Genomic DNA, 14,512 nt, shown 5'->3' with positions numbered 1-14,512 from the left:
CTTAAGTGTTCAAAGTGAGCAGCATCCTAGGGTCTGGTCATTAAGCCCCAGTAATACCCCACAAATACGACCAATCACTGTTAAATTTAAATACTTTCAGGAGGAGTTACTATCTTTGGTTGAGATCCACTGAAGATTATGCCCTCTCTTGGTTTCATTTCCATGCTCACCAAAAAAAAAAAAAAAAAAAAAAAAGGAAAAAAAAAAGAAAAAAGAGAAAGAAGAGTACTATTTTGGCATTACAACTGTGTTAATGTTGGGGAAGAGATGCCCTGAACAGAGGATGTGACCGTCTGGAAATAAGATGAATAGAGTTATTCATTACAAAATTGGTATGAGATTTCATATATTAGCCTAGTGTGATTTTGTTTAATGTTGGTGCTCACTGAAAGACTGATTATTTTGGGATATACTGATATATTTTATTTAACTTTCTAGAAACACAAGATTGAGAACTAGAACCTGGATTTTGGTGAACTTAACAAGGTAATTTCACTTTTGAAGATTAATTAACTTTTCCTTAATAAGTCTTCATTTAACTTACTTTGTACATATTTTTATTCACTTCATCCTGGTGAAGAGATATTGTGTTACATTAACATTCCACAGGAATGAAAAGAATAACATGGTATTTGGAATTTCCTATTAGTCTATTTGTAATGAAGAGCTAATTGTACAACAACTGCTCATTGGATCAATGGCAGATTTCCCTTAGGTTTCAGTTAGTACTCATCTGGCTGCTGGCCAGAAAATCTAACTGAGCTTGTCCAAACAGAAAAAGGGAATTTACTGGGTCACATAACTGACAGTCTAAGATTAGGACAAGCTTCCGACATGGCTTAGTTCAGATGCATAAACAGAATTATTAGGATCAGATTCTGAGTCTGTTGTCTCTGAGTCTGAGTTGCTGGCATTTTTAGTTTGGTTCCATTTGATGTTAAAAGATGGATGCAGTTGGGCCAAGTCTTACCTCTTCCAAATCCCAGTTACGGAGGAGAAAGGAAGAAAGGGAGAGAGAAAGAGACAGAGAGAGATACACAGAGAAAGAGAGAGACAGAGATTGAGAAAGATTTCTGGAAGCCCCAGAAAACATGCCTGTGCATCTCATTGGCTCTAACTGTATTAACTACTCACTCAGACCTAATCACTTTGGCCATGGGGACTGGTTCCCCTGATTTATTTAAACCTATCACAGCTTTTTCATGGAGAAAATCACAAGGGGGCCTGAAGGGAAAAATGGGGAAGGGATGGTTTTGGCGGATGGTTATTATTGCTAGGGATGGTGGATGCTGGAAGCAAACTAGCTAATTACTTAACTTCCTCAATCTTGTTATTAAAAGCCTTGAGAATAAAAACTAAAAAAGCAATAGAGCATATTATTTAAAAAAGTCAATTACTTCAATCTCAAAATTAAGGATATCTATGACTTATAGAGTCAATGATTTTAATAAGAATTTCTTACTCTCAATCAAAATGAAACAAGAACTACCCTTTCATATTGCAAGCAGTGGTTATTGGAAATCTATAAATCTGTAGCATGCATATATTAATGTTCACTCTTAACCATGTCATAAACTAAGTTGCAGTCATGCATTAACCCATGGAAGATTTCTTTAGGTCAAATGATATTCATTCTTAAAGCAAGTATTTAAAGAGGGTCCATTGAAACCTATTTATTTTTTCTTCTTTGTTTTGCTTACTTAGCACATTTAGCATTGCATAACAAATGAACTATTCTGATAATGATAAGTAAGCAAACATAAACAGCAACAATGGCTTTATGTTCTTAGAATACAAGAATTAGCGAAAATGGAAGATTAAAGCCATATAGGATATTGGTATTTGCTTGTAGAGGAGATGGAACATACACCTTGACCTTTAACAGGTAAACTGGAATTATTCTTTCTTGGTGAACATAAAACTAGAAAGAAAACCAGTAGAGCAGAATTTAACCTGCTAGAGCAACAGATTATTCCTAAGACATATTCTCACAACAATAAAGACCATTTTATTTTGGGAACATGAAAAATTGCCCATGTTGATAATAAACTAAGATAGGAGGGAGACATGATACTAGGTATGGCTCCAACTCCAACTACAGTGACAGAGGCTGCAGTTCATCCCACTATCCCCTTTACATTTCACCCAGGAAGAAAGGCCCACTGAAATCCTAAAGGAGCTGCTCCCAGAACATATATAAAGAAATGTAAACAGGGGGCTCAAGGTGTGGACTGCTGTGGTTGGTTATCATCCCTCTTTGAGGATTTCCTTGGGAAGAATGGGTGAGGAAGAAGACTGTTTCACCCAATCTCCTTCCAAGGGCAACATGTATCCATGGTGCTATAATGACTTGACTCTGTTGACCCAAGGCAAGATAACTGAGAAGTCATCCCAGCACTGGAGCTGCCCATGGGGTTGGCTGAGATCTGATTGGGTTTGCACTGCCCAATCCCAATCCAGTTTTCTTTCCCTCCCTTAATCTTTACATTTTGCAAAATCACTCTCTAGAATGTAGGTAACAATATTTTCTTAAAGTTCTCAGCATTTTCTCAGATATCATGGCACTAAAGATAGAAAACAGGTATTTTAATAGCACTCCATAAAAGCTGAGAGAGAGCATGAGGATGTTTTCTTTTGTGAGAGGGGGTTGTGGCAGTGTTAGGCTGTGCAATCAATAGGCTCAGAATGGCCATAAATCTAGCTTTGGGTTATACCAAGTGTTTCTAGATTCCACTGTGATGGCCAATGTTCACTTTTGGTGTAGATAATGCAGTTTCTGGGATTATTAGGAGCATCTTCTGTTGTACCCTTATACTTTTTTGGGGATTATAAAACCCAACTTCCTACAATGCCAAATAAAGTGCTCTGTACTTAATAGGCTCCTTGAAAACATTGGCTAAATGCATTCATGCATGATTATTAAGTGAATAATTAAATTGATAAATTATTTGTATTAAAATCAGTGGCAGAATATACTTTCTTCCTTGAAGAATGATCCTGTTAATTGAATAAGAAAATGATTAATTTTGTTTAATTCAATTTAGTAACTTGTTTCTCAAGAATTTATTATTCAGGTCTTAGCAACTCCACTTACTAGTTTTATAATATTGAGCAAATTTTCTAACCTTGCTGAGTTTCACTATCCTCATCTAGATAATCAGAATAACAACAGAATTGACTTTATTTTTTTTATTTTTTTAAAGATTTTATTTATTTATTTATTTGAGACAGAGAGAATGAGAGAGACAGAGAGCACATGAGAGGGGGGAGGGTCAGAGGGAGAAGCAGGCTCCTCGCTGAGCAGGGAGCCCGATGCGGGACTCGATCCAGGGACTCCAGGATCATGACCTGAGCCGAAGGCAGTCGCTTAACCAACTGAGCCACCCAGGCGCCCCAGAATTGACTTTATTAATGTGAGAACTGAATGTAGTAAAGCATGTAATGCAATCAGCACAGTGCCCCTCACAGAGTAAGCATTTTATAAGTGCTTACTATTGCTACAATTAGTATTAAAAGAGAAGCAGAGGGGATTTTCTGGCCAGTTACCCTTCCGATGGCATCCCTCATCTCCATGACTCTTGCTCGCTCTCTTCCCTTGAGCTGGTGGCTCAACGTCCTATCAAATGTGAGTGAGGTTCCTCGTATATTATTGGTCTTGCCCTTTTCATAAGGATTGCTTTTCTCTGCAAGTGACATATTAAGCTCTTCTCTGAGGGCAGTGGGTTCTCCCTGGAGTACTCAGTCTGCTTTATTTTTATGTCCAATAATGTCATATTTTCTAAGCTGCACTTTTCTTTTTATAAAAGCCTTTTGTCATAAGGAAAGTGCCAGGGTAAGTGGCACTCAGCTGACTGCCCTCAAAGACTCTGTGTTGTCCCAAGTGAATTAAGGTGAATGGGGTTATGTGAAGGAATGGAGATTCAGATGTTTTTCCTAAGGAGGTAGCACAAGCAGAACAGAAGCCTTAGAGTCAGAATTACCTGAGTTCAAATTATGAAATGGCCTGTAGTACTTTATATGTGATCTTTCTTTTCATCTTTTATCTTCACAACTTTGTGTGTATGTGTGAGGGTACTTTTTAATATGAAGAAATAAAGGTTCAGTGAACAGCTATCACTATTATTACTGGTATTATTACAGCTATACTTTAAAAGCCTTGTCATTTACTCGGGATTGGATGTAATGATTAAACATGAGTGTCAGCCCTACTGGGCACTATTTACGTGCCTGACACTATTCCCAATCCTTTCATCACTTCTATTATTGAATCCTCACTACAACTTTTTTAAGGCAAATCCTATTGTGAGCTTTATTATACAGACAAGAAACCTGAAGCACGTCTTCGTGAGGGAGCCAGGGTTCAAAGCCAGGAGTCCTGACTCCACACCTTGCTTCTTTTGCATAGTCCTTTCTAGTCCTCAGCAGAAAAACAGGGTTGCTTACAGACCTCACTCTTGTTTTAAGAAGCAAAGTTAGGCAAGAAAAGAAAAGAGAAAAAAAGAAGACAAAAAACCTTAAAGCTTGTTGGTGGGATAGCTTCTCATGTAGCCTTTCTTTCTCTGGCAATGTAAAACGGGAGGAGGCTTCAAACAGAAGAGAACACAAGCTTATTTTAGAATATAAGTGCCACGAGGGCAGGAATTTGTGTCTATTTTGTTCCCTGTTTATCCCTGGCACTAGAAAATGCCTGGCTCACTCTCTCTTAAGGGAGTAAATGAATGAAGTTGAGAAGTGAGTGCCTCAGCTGAAGCAGGTCCCTACAAACTGGGGAATATTTCTGAGATATTTCCTGCAGAAATGATGCAACTACAAGTGCATTAAAGTATAACTACAAAAGTCTCAGCATGGTGTGTCTGGAGGTACAGAGGAAATGGCTAGAGCCAATGCTCTGTTACAGTTAGAAGCTGGAGATCCAATATCCTCTTTAAATTTTACAAAAATGTTTTGTATTTGAGCCATACTCCCTAGAGTGTGGACTGTGAAATCTAAAGTCTTTCCTAAATTTTTACCTTTGCATCTCTAGTCTTTTAACTTTTTTTCTATTTATTTCTATTTTCTATTTTACTTTTATAACTTATTTCTAGTGGTTTTTCTCTTTCCAAGAATATAATTTCCCCCCTAAATTACACTTCTCTGTGTCTTCTTAGAAGTTTTTGTCACCAGATTTGATGCTTTACTTTTTCTCATGAACTACTTTTTTTGATGTATTTTTCTAAAGTACATTTTTGGACATTTTTATCCAGGAGTGATAAACAGCTGGTGTACTATTGGGTCACTGGACATTGGAAACTCTTTCTGTTGCTCTAGCACCTGAATGACATGATTTGGCCAGACTCCCAACTGGTCAAACTGCAGATATTGCTCTGCTGTCCTCTGGTGATTAATAAAACAGAAAAGAAGACTGATGGGAATATAATTTTTATTTTTACTTTGTATGCAAACATTTTTTTCTCTGCCTGAATGCTTGAAGGATTAAAAAATTTTTCTTAGAATTAACAATCTGCACAAAAATACATTTACAAATAGATCTCTTTAATTGTTTAATCCATCTTTCTGAGCCTTCAACTCAGAAACATGCTCCTTATTATTGATCTAATTTTGGTTTTGCCTTTCTTGTTTGCTCTCTCACTCTTGGGAAGTTTCCTGAACCTATTGTCCACTAAAGTTGTCTTAATCTTAGTGTATTTCTAATATGTTGTTAAAGAAATAAGTTGATCTTCTAAATCAGGAATGGTAAACTATGGCACATGACCTGTTTTTATAGGGCCCATGAGCTAAAAATGGTTTTTATATTTTTAAAGAGTTTTTAAGAAATAATAATAATAATAATAATAATTAGCAGCAGCATCAACACAGGCTACATTTGGAATTCACAGCCTAAAATACTTATCATCTTATTCTTTGTAGACAAGTTTGATGACTCCTGTCTCTAAATCAAATACCCATTTTGCTGCAGTATCTAATCTGTTCTTTACAGCTTCAACTCAGTTTTTAAATTTATTTATCCTTATTTTTATTGGAAAATATTTATTTCCTTATCTTTGGTTTATCTTTTTAATGACTTAAATAATTTTATTTTTCTAGAGATAGCTCTTCTTTCCTTGGCAATAGAAAATGGGGAAGGAAGTTTCAAGTAGAAAGTAACTTATTTCAGAGTATGAGCATATGAGGGTGAGGATTTATGTCTATTTTTTTTTCCTGTATTATCCCTAGTGCTAGAAAGTGGGAATTAAGATGTTAGCTACAAGTAAAGCACTTTTTTTTTTGGCAGGAAAATTCACTTTGTTGCAAAGTTTGTATATATGTGTCCATATTTATGCTTGCAGTTCCTAAAGTTGTTCAAGTAATTTTCTTCCTGCCAGCTGACCTGTGTATGGCCTATCCTCACCCACTAGCTCCAGATGGAAAGTTAGGATGCCTGTACCCATTAAAAATTCTTTTGTTCAGGGGAAGAATGGAAAAAACCATCAGAGAGGCTATTATTTTTGCCTTACTCTCCCACCATTTAAGGGGAGAGGTGTCATTTCAAACATTTTCTAACTGACACGGCTATGTTTTATGAGTCTGCAGTAGCAAATTTCATGCTTTACCTTGTGGTTTGGCCACATTTGTTGGAGGAATGGTGATGAGGGCCATAGCTTGGTGTATGTATCTGGGGACTGAAATAGTTTCTGAAATTCTTAAATTTGTTCAATTTGCTAGTCATCCAAGTATCTCCAAGAGGCTCTTCTTCTCTCAAGTCATAGTAGTTTTAGATTAGTAGTTCCCAGGGCTCAGTTAGAAATCCTATTCATTTATTACCATGTGGGTACCTTCTCCCATCCTTCACTTCTGCTGATTTGCCAGCTGGTTATTGCTTTTTGTAACCTGGTCTTACCTTTACTGTATCTTAAAAGAAATCTTTTAAAATTTTTGTCTTAATGACAAATATCTTCTCCATTTTCTACACTGATAAAGTGTTTATAATTTTCATTTTGGATATTTCAAAGAAATTTTGGAAGGGAAGAGAATTAGTTGATTGTTCTTAAACAGCTACCCTAAAACATATGTACTTCAGTGCATTTCCACAGAAATTAATTCTTTTAGCCCTCAGACAACCTTGTGAAATAGAAAACTTAAAAAAAAATCTTTACATTCCTTATAAAGAAAACAAGCTTCAGAGAGATTAAGTGGCTGTCTCAGGGTCACATGACTGGTAAATGCTTTCAGCTCCCAGGTCTCACACTCTGTCCTCCACCCAGAGATTTATGCAGAGGTGGGACAGGTCCACTCCCCTGGTGTGATTAGAAGTGATGCTAGGAATGTCCCTTATCTAAAACATCAACCTTCCTTCCCTTCCACCATTGTTGTGAAACTATGAGATTAAAAAAAAAAAAATCCAGTTCATAGAATTCAGTGAAAATACTAATTTTCTTTACTATAACCAATTTAAGAAAATTGATCCACACTACACTGGGGTCTGCACCTTCTGATCTGCTGGTATTTGACTTTCATCCATTTGATCCCCTTACAGCTCAGTGCATCCTATTTCCACAACTTGCAGTTTAAAAGGCAAGTGATTTGTATCCATCAGCTCAGCAGTGACAACAGGGCTAAATCCATCATTGGGTATTACTTGGTCTTCCCGCACAGGCTGCCAAATGCCTTCCAAAGCCACGGAAATTGATGGTGACAATTTTCCACATTCTTCATTTATGGTTTACATTGTGACTTTCTTCCACTTCAATCTCTCTAGGGCCTAAATCCAGTCTGTTTTGTGTTAGACTTTACAGTTATAACCTATTTCATTTTTTGAAGTTGCACCTTGAAAGCGCCTTTTGTTGTATCTGTGAATCAGCCAAAACACTTAAAGGTAGTAAGACTTCTTTTTAGGTTCTGCTGCCTTTTATTGTTTTCTTTAAATGGACAGAGAGGAACATATTATAATTTGGTGGTGCCAATGCCTCCAGTATTTCTGTTTTGATTTGGTCATCTTCCTATTTTGTTGGGTTTTATTTTACAATGACTTGTACTTCTAGTGAGTTACTACATGTATACTGAATTTTGGTCCAACTCCACTCTGTTGGACTGGTTACATTGAAAGCATGTCTGATGGCGGGACATCATGGTACATCCTGTTACCTTTACAATTAATGGGAGTTGGTTGGGTGCAAAGAGAGGAAGTAGAAATGCATGAGTAGTAGGCACTAAAGATAATTTTAGCCATGCAATATTGATGCAGACAGCTATTTCCATGGCACTAAATAGAGCTGGGCTGCTAATTTTCAACAAAAGTCTTGCACAATTCATGAAGCAAAGAGAGAGAACTCCAGAAAGACAAACTACTGAGACTAGTTAAGACTAATCAACTGGGAACATGTCCTTAGTGTGAAAAGCCCTCAGTTCACTTTTCCAGTAGCATATGGAATAAAACTCTTTTTTATATATACATATTGAATTGGCCTTGAAGTTCTATGACTGAATGTGGATAACATTTTTAAATTTGCTATTGTTTTTGCATAAGGTTTTGGTTGCTTCTGAATTTATTCTCTAAGTTTAATTAGTAACTGGGATTTCTAAACTTTAAAATCTGTGGGTCTTGCCCTCTTTGTTTTCCCCTTTCAAGCCCCATTTCTCTGATTATGTATAGAACTGATTAAAGGAAATGCAGTAGATAAAATTAAGGTGTCGAATTCAAACATCAACTAAAATTTTTAGTATCCATTCTGTTGTAAAACAAACATCTTTTATTGAAAATATTCTATGTCCAAAGTTCTTAGAAAACTGCTTTGAGCTCAAGATGATATAAAGGTGAATAAAATTTGTACCCTAACTGTAAGGGCCAATTTTTCCTGAAGGGGGTATCTGACACATTATGTATAAGTGGATCAAAGCATAAAAACTGGTGTTTCATAATCGAAGTTTTAGTTTGAATGTATATTTTAGAAAAAAATGATATAAACATGTGGGAAGGGAAGAGAGATGACAATGGAATTCTTTGTTTAGAAAATGGACTTCACTCAAACAGACATGTAGACATGTTAAGTATGTTCCACATTCATTAAAGTGGAAATCATGTTCAAGCAAGGATATACTTACCCCAAGACCAGCTTTTTATTATCTTTGTGTGTATCCTTTTCTTTGTGTCCAGTTCCTGTTCATGAGGTCAGTTGTGGGCATACAACAACCCATAGAGAGGAGATCCAGAAGAGGTTTTCAGTTTATGGGATGCCCTTGTATCTGCAGCGATTGCTGCTTCCCCCACACTCTGGTGATAATTTCTTATGAATTTCATCAGAGTCCCTTAGGAACCTTTATTGGAAGGTTAATTCTGAAGCTACTTGCTCTACTGACTATAGCTTTGTTAGTCTACACTTGAAAATATCTGGCACAAATAAAGCGTTTCAGGGTGATAGAAAAGGAAACTTTCTTTACATCTACTTTGCTAACCCTAAATTCATTCTTTGTAATTTTTTCATATAGTTTTTTTAATTGTCTTATTTCTATACCAGGATTTTCTCCTTCAGTACTTTTCATTCCTCAGTAAGGTGTCATATCTTGGAGTGGTTTATCCCATTATGGCTCCTTCTGTAATCACATTCACTTTGGATTAAATTAAATCATCTCTGAGCAGTGTCAGTGGAGGAAGAAGCAATTCTAAATTTAAAAATATCTGGACTCTAAAATTGAAACCCTGTGTGGTTAATGGAAGTGGGGTGGCCACACATGGAGAAGGTAGAACGTTCTTAATAAGAACTCACTGAGAACAAATTTCAAGTCAGGTACCAACACATTGATAGCTATCCTCGTCAGGGCCCTGGGTACAATCTTTGAATGGCTCCAGACACCTTACAGAATAAAACTAAAGCTTCTTTTCATGGTGTACAAGGCCCTCTATGTCCAGCTCTGGACATCTGTTCTGTCACCACCTTTGAGTATTAGTTCCCTATACACAGAGTATTCTGTATTTCCATTCCTCTCCCTATGCTGTCTTCTTACCTGGGAATAGGCCTACCTTCCCATATTTACCAGGATAAACTCTTTATATTTATCATTTATCTTAGGAATAACCTTCTAAGAACACTCTCTCAGACATCCTACGTCTACTTCTTAAATGAATACCATGCACCATATTGTACGCAAATTGTTTGTTTGCACATTCTGTTTCTGTTTCTTTGTTGTGCTGGGAACCAACCTAGTGCCTGACACAGAGTACATTTATGTGTGTTTGTTGCAACATCAGAAACAGAAAACAACAAACAGATGGAACAACAGCCACAAATAGATAAATGTTAGTCTAATCAGAAAGCCTGTAAGAAAACTCATTTCATGAAACTCAGTGTAGATAAAAATTCTATCATGCCTACTACCATGAGACTTCAATTCCACACATACAACCTTTGGTTAATTTTCTCTAATAAGTGGAATTTCTTTGATCTTCTTTGCCTACTGGATTAAATCCAAATGCCTTATGTAGGCACAGAATATCTGAATTCTTTTTTTTTTTTAAGATTTATTTATTTATTTGAGAGAGTGAGAATGAGAGAGAGCACATGAGAGGGGGGAGGGTCAGAGGGAGAAGCAGGCTCCTCGCTGAGCAGGGAGCCTGATGTGGGACTCGATCCCGGGACTCCAGGATCATGACCTGAGCTGAAGGCAGTTACTTAACCAACTGAGCCACCCAGGCGCCCAGAATATCTGAATTCTTGATCCTAATTTCTCTGTCCCATTTTCTTCTAGTACTCAATTCTTTACTTATAAGCTTTATGACTTGCTAGTCATATGATTTTGAGATAGTTATTTCTCTTGGAACCTCAATTTTCTTCTCTGTAAAATGGGAATAAATAATACAAACTTTATAATATTAATGAAATAATGATATATACTACTTAGTCTAGAACCATTGTTCAAAATGTTAATTACTATTAATATTGAGATATATATTATGACTCCCAAACATTTTACTCCATCCAACATATTTAAAATAGATCTTGGGATGCATGCTTTTCTGCCTCTTTGCTTTTGTTTGCTTTATTTGTATTTTCCTATTCAAATAATAATTATTCAAGAATCAGTCTTCTAGACTCTAACTGCTTTGTAAAGTATTCTCTGACAATCTAAACTGATGTAATCTTTCTCTTTTTATTTTTATAGAAATTATCATGTTTATAATAAATATGAATATTACTGAATTGATTTATGCAGTCTTCCAACACATATTTATTGAGCACTTGCAGTGTATAAGTCATTGTGTTAGATAGTACAGATAGGTGGTAAATGAGATACCACTGTCACTACACCTAAGGAATTTTGGTTTACAGAAGGAAATCTGGAGCCAGATTGTTCATATTTGTAACTAGGTTCCATCACTTACTAACTATCTGACCTGGACAAGTTAGCTAAACTCTGAATCTTATAGGTAGAAATTGCTGAGAAGAGTATCTAGCACAAAGTAAGCACTATATAAATGTTATCAGTATGTTATTTTATGGTTACTGATATTACATTCTAGGAAAATGAGTGATCTTAAACACTTAAGCAATTAACTTTTATTATAAAAATTTTTTTGTTTAACATTTAAAGATCATTCAAGAAACCTGTCTGAGGCCCCAATCCGAGATTCAAAAACACTCAAAGATGGACGGAAGATTTACATGCTGATGAAATATTTTCAAAGACCCTACAGAATATTGCAGACTTTAAGGTAGTGAAAGAAAAGCTGCCTGAAAGAATTCTACTTCCAGAAATAGCTAACTAGATGATTTAGACTAATCCTTCAAGTAATGGTAACTAAAAGAACTAGTCAAAAAACTGTAAGATAGTAAGATATTGCCAGACCATGAAAAAGGGGAAGATACGAGCCACTGAATTAAACCAGAGCTGTTTCTACCCAGGGACATTTTCCTAAAGCAGGTCAGAGCTGGGACTCCATGAGAGATAACTAAGGGACAACAGTCAAATTCTTTTGTCCACCAGAAGCAAACTCCCAGAGAATCACTGTCCCCTTCCCCCTTCATCTGTCAATTCTAAGAAAGTTGTTAAGAGACATGCAGAACTTTGAGGCAAACTCCTTGAACTGAAGAGAAAAGATCAAATTTCAGTCTTCTTCAAAGGCAGAAATCTTGTTTTAGATGGTCCCTATCCTGGGCAAGGACCTAAAGAGGCTACACTATAGAGTAGGAATAGGAACAGTATCCTGATCATCTAGGTATCATAGAAAATTCTGATGCCTTTGGACTGTTAGATTCCCAGGAACTTGGAAGAAAGATTAAAAAATAAAACCATTTCTGACAGAAGATAATGAAACTCTAGATTTCAAATTATTTCTAAAAAAATTTATCAAATAAACTATCCAGCAAGAAGCAATTAAAGTTTATGAGGCACACGAGGCAATAAAATACAAAGTAAAATCAGCAGAAATAATCACCAGCAGAAACAAACTATAAGAGCAAAAACATGGAAATCATCCAAAACAGAATTGTAATAGCACTATGTTCATTATAATCTTAGAAATAAAATTTAAATGTGAAAAGTTTCTGAAAAGTATTGGAAACACAAAATATTATTTTGCAGATTTGAAAAGGATCCAACTAGAAATGATATAACTAAAAAACATAATAACTGATGCTAAAAACTAACAGATGACCCTTACGGCAGATGAGATAAAACTGAAGAGAAAATTATGAATAGGAAGATAGCTCAGAAGAAATTCAGAATGAAACAAGGAGCATTGGAAAAAACAGAAATACAGTCGAAGGAGTAATCAATATAAAAGATAAAATAAGAATGTCTAAAATTCATTCATTTGCTAGAGTTTTGCCAGAGGAATAGAGAAGAAAATGAGGAAAAAGTAACATAGGGTAGTTACCGACAATTTTCTAAAACTGATCAATAAGCCCAACAGATGTCAAATTGGATAATTAAAAAGACTGATTCTTGAATAATTATTATTATTTGAATAGGAAAATACAAATAAAGCAAACAAAAGCAAATTTGCATTTGAACACATATACTAAAAGTGTAGAAACCAAAGTGTGCATAACTTCTAAACTACAAAAACGTGGAAGAGTACAAACCAGTTGTGGTGGCTCTGCAGTATGTCAAATTGGCTAAACTAACCTGCATTTCCCATTCCTATCCTATAAGTTTCTGGTTAGGGTAGTCCACAAGAGAAATTCTTTTGGGAAATTTGGAAGGTGGAAGTGAAGCAGCAGGCTTTTCGTTGCTCACGCATATTTTCCCTTATCCGTGGGCCTATCCCATGGACTTGAGTCAATGGTCAAGCCTGAAACTGCTCCATCTTTAAATCTTCCTTTGGCTTCTCTGACACCTGAGTCAGGGGAGTATGCATTTAGTAACATGATGAAGCTCTCTGGCTTCTGCAGGCCCCCCTACCGTGAAGGTGAACGACAACAAGAACTGTCACAGGTTCTGGCTTGTTCTTGCTCTCCTCTACTTTACTTCCATATTTCCTTCCCAACAGCCTACCCTATGGATTGCAAGCTCTAGCATCAGATGTGAAAATGACAGCTCTACAGAGACTGCTTAACCAACTCCCATAATTGTGCAAGGTCAAATCCATGTGTTAAATCCCTTTATACCTATCTTTATCTATGTATATTATCAATTTTCCTAGTGGTATTGTTTCTCTAATAGAGCTCTGATGCAGTAATCAATTATGCTAAATAATGTAAGAAAAGAGAGAAAAATGAACATAGAACAATCATTTTCTATAGCAGCCAAATGGTAAGGTGGTATGTATCAGCTCAAAAATACTAGTAATTAGATAAAATGTGAATACCCTAAATGCTCTACATAAAATTCAAAGATTGTTGAACTGGATTCAGAAAGACACCACTTAAACTGTATGTTGTCCATAAGAGTCACATTTAAAATATATGAAAAAAGTACGGGCGTCTGGGTGGCTCAGATGGTTAAGCGTCTGCCTTCGGCTCAGGTCATGATCCCAGGGTCCTGGGATCGAGTCCCGCATCGGGCTCCCTGCTTGGCAGGGAGCCTGCTTCTCCCTCTGCCTCTCTCTCTCTCTGTCTCTTATGAATAAATAAATAAAATCTTTAAAAAAAAATAAAATAAAATATATGAAAAAAGTAGAAAAAGAGTAGCAAAATAAACTCAGCAAAATGTAAGGAAAGAAACAGTAAATAAAATAACTAATCACATAAATAGTCATATAAGAGAGTTTTGAAAAAATAGGACATCACTAGAAATGTTAGAGAAATTTCAAAGAAAACACAAAGATCTCATGAAAAAGTTAATTCTAGTAAATATTATATCTAGTTGAAATGGACACATTCTGAGAAGTGCAACTTAACTCCAAAAGAGTGAGAAATAAATATTAAGAATCACATATTTTTAAAGAAACATTGATTTAATGTCCTTCACACACACACACACACACACACACACACACACACACACACAGGCACCAATGCCTCACCATCAAATTCTATTGAATATTTTAAGGAAAAAAAATTCCAATTCTTACACAAATTCTTTCAGAACAAAAAAATCA

The sequence above is a fragment of the Mirounga leonina genome, unplaced genomic scaffold (genome assembly GCF_011800145.1).
Source record: "Mirounga leonina isolate KUSES-001 unplaced genomic scaffold, KU_Mleo_1.0 Mir_125, whole genome shotgun sequence".
Taxonomy (NCBI): Eukaryota; Metazoa; Chordata; class Mammalia; order Carnivora; family Phocidae; genus Mirounga; species Mirounga leonina.
Note: the sequence above shows the minus strand (reverse complement) of the source record.